This window comes from Suricata suricatta, chromosome 10 (genome assembly GCF_006229205.1).
Source record: "Suricata suricatta isolate VVHF042 chromosome 10, meerkat_22Aug2017_6uvM2_HiC, whole genome shotgun sequence".
In the NCBI taxonomy this organism is placed as follows: domain Eukaryota; kingdom Metazoa; phylum Chordata; class Mammalia; order Carnivora; family Herpestidae; genus Suricata; species Suricata suricatta.
Genome location: NC_043709.1, coordinates 124,473,971 through 124,482,764, shown reverse-complemented (window position 1 = coordinate 124,482,764; position 8,794 = coordinate 124,473,971). Strand labels below are relative to the sequence as shown.

General features: G+C 39.0%; 1 protein-coding gene across 1 annotated transcript in view; it reads left to right on the top strand.

The window, feature by feature from the left end:
• The window catches only part of LOC115305367 (putative ankyrin repeat domain-containing protein 20A5), a 17,162-nt gene that overhangs the window by 2,311 nt on the left and 6,057 nt on the right, over window positions 1-8,794 (top strand). Inside the window, exon 2 of the mRNA XM_029955587.1 lies at window positions 8,413-8,635. The gene's annotated coding sequence lies outside the window, so the exon portion shown is untranslated. The remainder of the gene's footprint in view (window positions 1-8,412; window positions 8,636-8,794) is intronic.

The following is an 8,794-nucleotide window of genomic DNA, read 5'->3' as shown; positions in this document are numbered from 1 at the left end:
TCTAGCTTTGTTCTTTTTCAGGGTTCTTTTGCTACTCTGGATCCTTTGCATTTCCACATGAATTTTAGAATCAGGATGTCAGTTAAAAAAAAAAGTGTGCTGGTCTTTACATGTTTAGTCTTGAGAGAGAGATTGACAGAGCATGAGTGGGAGAGGGACAGAGAGTGAGGGAGACAGAATCCAAAGCAGGCTTCAGACTCCAAGCTGTTAGTACAGAGCCCAATGTGGGGCTTGAACTTACCAACTGTGAGATCATGATCTGAGCGAGACTCTGGTGCTTAACTGAGCCACCCAGGTGCCCCTAAATTTTAATTTTTGATTATTTATAACTAATATATAGAAATACAGTTGATTTTTATATAGTGTTTCTCTATTCTCCAACCTTGATAAATTTATATATATATATAATTTTAGAGAGAGTGCATGAGCTGGAGAGAGGGGGAGAAGGAGAGAGAGAGAGAGAGAGAGAGAGAGAGAGAGAGAGAGAGAGAGAGAGAGAGAGAGAGAATATCTTAAGGAGGCTTCATGCTCAGGGCAACCCCGACATAGGGTTGATCCCAATGACTCTGGGACCATAGCCTGAGCTGAAATCAAGAGTCAGACACTCAACCAAGTCACCCAGGTGCCACTGTAAATTCATTTATTAGTTATTTCTTAATTTTTCTTAATTCCGTCAGATTTTTCTACATAAGCAAAGGTCATTCAACTTCACTTTTAATTACTATTTTACAACAACGGTAAATATTGTAGACTTGTAGCAATACATTCTCTGTCACAACTAATCAACTTTGCCATTGTACTATAAACAGCCAATAGATGTGCATAAACTAATGGACATGACTGTTTTTGGTAAAATTTAATTTACCAAAACAAGAAACATGGCCTAGAGGTAGGAGTTTGCCAACTCCTATTTTGTGAGCCTGTCATTGCTAATAGAGATAGTTTTACTTCTTTTTTCTATCTGGATGCCTTTTGTTTCCTTATCTTGTTTGATTGCACTGGCTAGAACTGCTAGGATAGTGCTGAGTAGAAGAAGTCATTCAGTCAGTGTTCTTCTTGTCTAGTTCCTGATCTTCCAGGAAATGCATTCAGACTTTTCCAATTATATATAATGTTAGCTGTAGAGTTATCGTAACTTTTTTAGAAGTCATATTGAAGTTCCCTTGTATTTCAGGTTTGCTGAAAGTTTTTATCTGGAATGGATGTTGAATTTTATCAAGTGACTTATTTTATCTACTGAGATGATCATGTATTTTTCCATTTTAGTTTGTTAATATGGTGACTAACACTAATTGGTTTTTGAATATTAAACCAACTGTGTATTTCTTGGATAAACCCCATTTGGTCAGAACAAATTCTCCCTTAATGTATTGTTAGATTATTTTCCCCCATGGCTATTTATTTATTTAAAATAATTTCTTGTCAAGTTAGCTAACATACAGTGTATACAGTGTGCTTTTGGCTTCAGGAGTAGATTTCCATGATTTATTACTTACATACAACACTCAGTGGTCATTCCAACGAGTGCCCTCCTCAATGCCCATCACCCCTTTTCCCCTTTCCCCCACCTCCACATCAACCTTCAGTTTGTTATCTGCATTTAAGAGTTTCTTATGGTTTGCCTCCCTCTGTGTCTGAAACGATATTTCCCCCTTCTGATCCCCCATGTTCTTATGTTAAGTTTCTCAAAATCCATATATGAGTGAAAGTATATGATACCTGTCTTTTTCTGACTGACTTCACTTAGCACACTACCCTCCATCCACATTGTTGCAAATGGCAAGATTTCATTCTTAGTGCTAAGTAATATCTATTTTATATATAAACCACATCTTCGTTATCCATTCGTCACTTGATGGACACTTGGGCTCTTTCCATCACTTGACTTTCAGTGATAGCACTTCTGTAAACATTGGGATACCTGTGCCCCTATGAATCAGTACTCCTGTATCCTTTGGATCAATTCCTAGTTATTGCTATTGCTGGGTTGTAAGGTAATTCTATTTTTAATTTTTTGAATTAATTCTATTTTTAATTTTTTGAAAACACTGTTTTCCAGAGCAGCTGCACCAACCGTGCTTTCCCATCCACCTCCTCCCCTCTGTCGTGTCCTGAGCTGTTAATTTTAGCTCCTCTCACCAGTTGAGGTGGTATCTCAATGTGGTTTTGATTTGTATTTCCCTGATAATGAGTGATGTTGAACATCTTTTCCTGTGTCTCTTGACCATCTGGATGTCTTTTTGGAAAAGTGTCTATTCATGTCTTCTGTACATTTATTTCCTGGATTATTTGTTTTTTGGGTGTTGGTAAGTTTTTTTTTTAATAGATTTTGGATACTAACCTGTTATCTGTTATGTCATTTGCAAATATCTTCTCTTATCCTGTTGGTCGTGTTTTAATTTTGTTGATTGTTTCCTTTGCAGTACAGAAGCTTTTTACCTTGATGAGGTCCAATAGTTCATTTTTGCTTTTATTTCCCTTTCCTTTGGAGATGTGTTGAGTAAGAAGTTGCTATGGCCAAGGTCAAAGAGGTTGTTGCCTATGTTCTCTGCTACAAATTTCATGATTTCCTGTCTCACATTTAGGTCTTTCATCAATTTTGAGTTTATTTTTGTGAATGGTATAAGAAAGTGGTCCAGTTTCATTCTTCTGCATATTGCTCTCCAGTTCTCCTAGCACCACATGAGAAAGAGACTCTCTTTTGTCCATTGGATACTCTTTCCTACTTCGTCAAAGATTAGTTGAGCATACATTTGTGGGTCCATTTATGGGATATCTGTTCTATTCTATTGGTCCTTGCATCTCTTTTTGTGCCAGTAGTATACTGTCTTGATGATTACAGCTTTGTTAGTAGTGGCTAAAGTCCTAGATCATGATGCCTCCTGCTTTGGTTTTCTTTTTCAACATTACTTTGGCATTCCGGGGCCTTTGGGGATCCCTAAAAATTTTAGGATTGTTTTGTTCTAGCTCTGAGAAGAAAGCTGGTGCAATTTTGATTGAGACTGCATTGGATGTGTAGATTGCTTTGGGTAGTATTGACATTTTAGCAATATTCTTCCAACTCATGAGCATGGAATTTGTTTCCGTTTCTTTGTGTCTTCTTCAATTTCTTTGATAAGTTCTACAGTTTGCAGTATATAGACCTTTTATGACTTTGGTTAGGTTTATGCCTAGGTATTTTATGTTCTTGATGCAATTGTAAATGAGATCGATTTCCTGAATTTTCTTTCTGTTCTTTCATTATTGTTATATAGAGTGCAGCCAATTTCCTGAATTTTCTTTCTGTTCCTTCATTATTGGTATATAGAGTGCAGCCAATTTATGTATGTTGATGTTGCATCCTGTGACATTGCTGAATTCATGTGTCAGTTCTAGCACATTTTTGGTGGAGTCTTTCGGGTTTTCCATGTAGGGTATCATGTCATCTGCAAAAAGTGTAAGGTTCCCCTTTTCTTTGCCGGTTCAGATACATTTTATTTCATTTTGTTGGGTGATTTCATTTTGTTGTGTGATTTCATTTTGTTGTGAGGCTAGTACTTCAAAAACTATGGAAGCCAACAGTGGTGAGATTTGACATCCATTTCGTGTTCCTCATCTCAAGGAGAAAGCTCTCAGTTTTCCCCCCCTTGAGGATGATATTAGATGTGGGCTTTTTATATATGGCTTTTATGATGTTAAGGTATGTTTCTTCTATCCCAACTTTGTTGTGGGTTTTTATTAAGAAAGAATGCTGTATTTTGTCAAATGCTTGTTCTGCATGTATTGACAGGATTGTATAAATGTTCTTATCCTTTCTTCTATTAACGTGATGTTCATTTTGATTGATTTGCGAATATTGAACCAGCCCTGCAGCCCAGGAATGAATCCCACTGGATCATAGCGAATAATTCTTTAATGTCCTGTTGAATTTCATTTGAGAGTATTTTGTTGAGAATTTTTGCATAGATGTTCATCATGGATATTGGCCTGTAATTGTCTTTTTTATTGTGGTCTCTGTGTGGTTTGTGATTCAAAGTAAAGCTCATTTCATAAAATGCTTCAAGTAGCTTTCCTTTCTTTTCTATTGTTTGGAACCGCTTGAGAAGGATAGGTCTTAGGTCTTAACTCTGCTATAAAGGACTGGTAGGATTACCCTTCTGGCCATCTGGCCTAGGACTTGTATTTGTTCGGAGATTTTTGATAAGTGATTGAGTTTTTTTTTCTGGTTATGGGTCTGTTCAAAGTTTCTATTTCTTCCCTTTTGAGTTTTGGTACTGTGTAGGTGTCTCGGAATTTGTCAATTTCTTCCAGGTTGTCCAGTTTGTGGGCATATGGTTTTTCATAGTATTCTCTAATGATTGATTTGTATTTCTGTGGTGTTGGTTGTGCTTTTTTCTCTTTCATTTGTGATTTTATCTATTTGGGACTCTCTTTTTTCTTTTTTAGGAGTATGACTAGGGGTTATCAATTTTGTTTATTTAAAAAAGAAGCGTCTCGGGGCACCTGGGTGGCTCAGTTGGTTAAGCCTCTGACTTCGGCTCAGGTCATGATCTCACGTTCGTGGGTTCGAGCCCCTCATCGGGCTCTGTGCTGACAACTCAGAGCCTGAAGCCTGCTTCTGATTCTGTGTGTCTCTCTCTCTCTGCCCCTCCCCGCTCATGCTCTGAATCTCTGTCTCAAAAATAAATAAAACATTAAAAATTTTAAGTAAGTAAATAAAAATAAAAATAAAAAAGAAGCATCTCTTAGATTCATTGATCTGTTCTACCTTGTTTTTGGATTCTATATTACTGATTTATGTTCTAATCTTTATTATTTCTCCTCTTCTGACTCTGGGCTTTCTTTGCTGCTGTGTTTCTAGTTCCTTTAGGAGTGAAGTTAGTTTGTATATTTGGGAACATTTTTGCTTCTTGAGATAGGCCTGAATTGCAGTGTGTTTTCCTCTTCGGATTGCCTTTGCTGCATCCCAAAGGGTTTGGACTGTTGTGTTTTCATTTTCATTTGCTTCCCTGTGCTTTTTAATTTCTTCCTTAGTAGCCTAGTTGACCCATTCATTCTTCAATAGGATGTTTTTCAACCTCCATGTATTTGGAGGCTTTCCAAATTCTCTTTTGTGATTGATTTCAAGTTTCATAGCCTTGTGATCTGAGAATACGGTGTTGATCTCAATCCTTATCTGTTTGTTGAGGGCTGTTTTGCGACCCAGTATGTGATCAGTTTTGAAAGAGAATGTTCTTTGTGTGTGTTCTGCTTTTGTACGAAAAGATCTGAATCTATCCGTTAGGTCCAATATATATATATCTGAATATATCTCTTCCAATGACACTTTGGAGTCATTGGTCCTTATTGATTTTCTGCCCTGATGATCTGTGTATTGCTGTAAGTGGAGTATTAAAGTCCTCTCCAGTCATGTTATTGGCATCTATACATATATTCATGTTTGTGGTGAATTGATTTATAATTTTTCACATATTTGGGTGCTCTCTCATTAGAGGCATCAGCATTTACAATAGTTAGCTCTTCCTGATGGATAGACTCCTTAATTATGATATAATGCCCTTCTTACTCTGTTGTTACAGTCTTTGGTTTAAAATCTAGTTTGTCTGTTGTAGGTAGGGCTACTCCAGCTTTCCTTTGACTTCCAGTAGCATGATAGATGGTTCTCCAAACTTCCACTTTCAGTCTGCTGGTGCCCTCAGACTATCTTGGGGCGCCTGGGTGGCTGAGTCCATTAAGCGTCCAACTTTGACTCAAGCCATGATCTCACAGTTCGTGGGTTCAAGTCCTGCATTGGGCTCTGTACTGACAGAATAAAATGAGTCTCTTCTACAAGCATATAGATGGATCGTAGGGTTTTATTATTATTTTATCCATTCTGAAGCCCTGTGTCTTTTGATTGGGGCATTTAGTCCATTCATATTCAGTGATTATTCAGTGATATGGATTTAATGTCATTGTAGGTTTCATGTTTTTGTGGTGATGTCTTTGGTCCTTTGTAGTCTCTGCTGCTTTTCACTCACAGAATCCCCCTTAGGATCTCCTGCAGGACTGGTTTAGTGGTCATGAACTCCTTTAGTTTTTGTTTGAGAAAGCCTTTCTCTGTCCTTATAGTCTGAATGACAGCCTTGCTGGATAAAAGATTGTAGCTGCATATGTTCCTATTCAGCACATTGAGTGTTTCCTACCACTCCCATCTGGCCTGCCGAGTTTCATGGGACAGGTCTGCAGCTACCCTTATGTGTCTACGCTTGTAGATTAAGACCCATTTGTCCCTAGCTGCTTTCAGAGTTCTTTCTGTATTTTTGTATTTTGGCAGTTTCACTATGATATGTCGTTTTGTTGACCTGTTTTTGTTGATTTTGATGGGAGTTCTCTGTGCCCCAAGGACTTGGATTCCTGTTTCTTTCTGCAGATGAGGGAAGTTCTCAGCTACAGTTTGTTCAAATAAACCTTCTGCCCCTTTCTCTTAGTCTTCTTCTGGTATCTCCTAGGATACAGATATTATTTTATTTCACTGAATCACTTAGGTCTTCACTTCCCCCCACATGGTTGAGTAATTTCCTTTCTTTCCTTTTCTCAGCTTCATCATTTTCCACAATTTGATCTTCTGTTTCACCCATTCTCTAGTCTGCTTATCTGATCCTTGCTGTCATGGCATCTAGTTAATTTGTATCTCATTTACAGCATTTCTTAATTCATTGTGACTATATTTTAGGACCTTGATCTTTGAGGCATTAGACTCTGCTGCCTTCTATGCTTTTTTGAAGCCCAGCTCTTAGTCTTAGGACAGTTATTCTAAATCCTTGATCAGATATATTGCTTATATCTGTTTTTGAGCAATTCTCTGGTTGTCCTTTTTTCTTGAATTTTTTTTTTTTGAGGAGAATTCTTCCATTTTGTCATTTTTGCTAGTTTTCTGTCCTTCATGCGCATTACTAGCTTGTTATGTGTCCCGCACTTGAGAGCACAGCTGTATTAGAAAGGGGTCATACACTGTCCAGGGCCTGGCTGGCACTTCAGGGAGTGTTTTGGGGGGTTTTGTTGCACTGTGTTGTTGCTTCTTTGGCTGCTTTTCTCACTACTTGTAGTGGTTTGGACCTTCCACCAGGTGTGCTTTGATTTTTTTATTGAAGTAACCATGGAAAAAAGGAGAAGGAGGGTGAAGAAACCTCATCCCAAACAAAGAAATGACGGGGGTGGGAAACAAGACCAGGCAGAGAATCAAAGAAATTAGAAGGGTTAATCCAGAAAGAGAGACAGGGATATGAAGAAGGAGATACTGAAAAGGTGTGAAAATAATAGAGTAAAAATGCCTGATTAAACAACCAAGCAACCAGAAGAGAGGAAAAAAAAGAAACATATATATATATATAAAATAAGAATTGATCAAAAATCAAAACTGAGACGAGGCTGATAAAAATAAAAACTTCCACTTCATACATATTTTTCCGCAGCACCTAGGTGCCTGGATGGCTCAGTTAGTTAAGTCTCCGACTTTGTCTTATATCATGATTTCATGGTTCATGGGTTCAAGCCCCATGTCTGGCTCTGGGCTGACAGCTCACAGTTTAGAGCTGCTTCGGATTCTGTACCTCCCTCTCTCTCTCTGCGTCTCCCCTGCTTCTGCTCTGTAACTCAAAAGGAAATCAATGGTTTTTAAAAACGCATATTAAACATAAATAGGGGGTGGGTTTTTTTTTTTTTTTGGATGATCTTTGCCCTAAATTGCTTTCTTTGTTGTTGTTTTGAGGAATACTGATGTTGTTAAATTATCACTAAGTGATGTTTAAGTACTATTACCAGGTATTTTGGTTCATCAGTTTTTATCCTTTTTCAGTCCAGTATATTTTTTTATTTCATTTTTACATAGTTTGGGTAAAAGATGAAAAGTAACTTTAGTTAAATGGACTTTTTCTTTAATGAGGATAAGTTATGGATAGGTGATAAAGAAAAAAAGATGGGTTTAAAGTCACACAAGACTAGGTTTAATTCGTAGCTGTCCTGCTTGCTAGGTGTTGTGACCTTGGAAGCATTACGTATCATCACTAAGTACATTTCCCGATGTGAAACGGAGGATAATGATATATCCTTCCAGGGTGGTGGAGTGTAAATAAGATTTTATATACACAGCATTTAATTGAGTGCCTACCATATGCTTATCAGCATCATTAACTAGAGGTTTGTGTCTGGCAGAGGTGCTTTGGGCACCTTCCATCTGTTGGCCTCTGTGCACATGCGCAGTGATCAGTCCTCTGACGTGTGCAAGTGTGGTTCTGTTTCGCTGTGTTGCTTGGTTACGTTTATTGCAGGCTGAAACCCTGCGTAACCATGGCGATATTGTGGGGAGGGAAGTTTGGCTTGAGCGAAAAGCCAAGAGGTGAAGTGTCTGTGAACCCAGTAGCGTGCGTAATGAAGAAGATTTTCGGCTTACAGGCTAAGAAGGGAGTGTTGGCCTGTGATTCCGCCTGTAGCTCCTGGAAGACTGGCAGAGGCCAAGGAGAGAGTAGCACAGTCCACAACTCCCAGACCGGCTACCACATCCGGGAGAGAGAGCTTGGGAAGATTCATAAGGCCGCCAATGAGGATAACATTGCCGAAGTACAACGTATTCTGTGGTTGGAAGAAACGGCCTAGACGACAGAGATAGAAAGAGCAGGTAATAGGGGCTTGGAGGCGCGCGGGGAGGAGGCGGGACGGACCTGGGAGAGAACCTGTCCCGGCTCTGCCTGCGGAGCTGAGCCCTCCTGGCAGCGAGGGCGCTCGCTCCTCTTCCCTCCCGAGGCCCCGCAGCACCTGGGGGTGCCTGGGTGGTGGG